The sequence below is a fragment of the Sinocyclocheilus anshuiensis genome, unplaced genomic scaffold (assembly GCF_001515605.1).
Source record: "Sinocyclocheilus anshuiensis isolate Anshui unplaced genomic scaffold, SAMN03320099.WGS_v1.1 scaffold534, whole genome shotgun sequence".
NCBI lineage: Eukaryota > Metazoa > Chordata > Actinopteri > Cypriniformes > Cyprinidae > Sinocyclocheilus > Sinocyclocheilus anshuiensis.
The window spans coordinates 195,022-195,739 of record NW_015547712.1 but is presented as its reverse complement, the minus strand read 5'-3'; the positions used below and the strand labels follow the sequence as shown (position 1 = coordinate 195,739).

The 718-nt window shown below is 35.8% G+C and overlaps 1 protein-coding gene across 1 annotated transcript in view; it reads left to right on the top strand.

Annotated features, from left to right (window-relative positions):
* LOC107704023 (dual specificity protein phosphatase 10-like) overlaps positions 1-718 on the top strand; it is a 71,172-nt gene that overhangs the window by 10,290 nt on the left and 60,164 nt on the right. The window lies entirely within an intron of this gene.

Here is a 718-nt window from a genome sequence, read left to right as displayed (position 1 = left end):
TAATATCCTAATGATTTTTGGCATAAAAGGACAATGGATCATTTTGACCCATACAATGTATTGTTGGCTATTGCTACAAATATACCCCAGCGACTTAAGACTGCTTTTGTGCTCCAGGGCTACATATTATCACACCACACCTCATTATTTACATTTATGTGCATTATAGCAAGACATATGTTACTCAAGTACATAAAACAAACATCATATTTTAAACTAGCCGTAAAAGCCTTAATAAAGATAAATAAATAAAAATAGAAAATAAATATAGTGACATTAGTATCGTTGTTAAGACCCATTTGGATTATGTGCTAACCCCGAGGAAAAACAGGTGGTTTCAGAAGTGCAAATGACTTCATCCCAAACATCCAAAGTTGAAAGCAATAGCTTTTCAGAGAAACCTGGATTTGAGTTCTTTTCAGTGTGAGTCTTTTAGAAACAGTGTGAGTGGGTTTCTATAAATGAGCGAGCGTTGAAGGTGCTTTCCGGTGCGATTAACGAGATTCACTCAGTCCAGTGAGCTGTTTTCTTCATCAGTTGTGAATGAGAGGCAGGTTAACAGGTGCTACAGGTTTCACATTTGACTAACTGAAGTTTAACAGACTATAACTTCACACGCTGTATTCATCTGGGGTATATTAGTAGCAATAGCCAACAATACATTGTATGGGTCAAAATGATCCATTGTCCTTTTATGCCAAAAATCATTAGGATATTA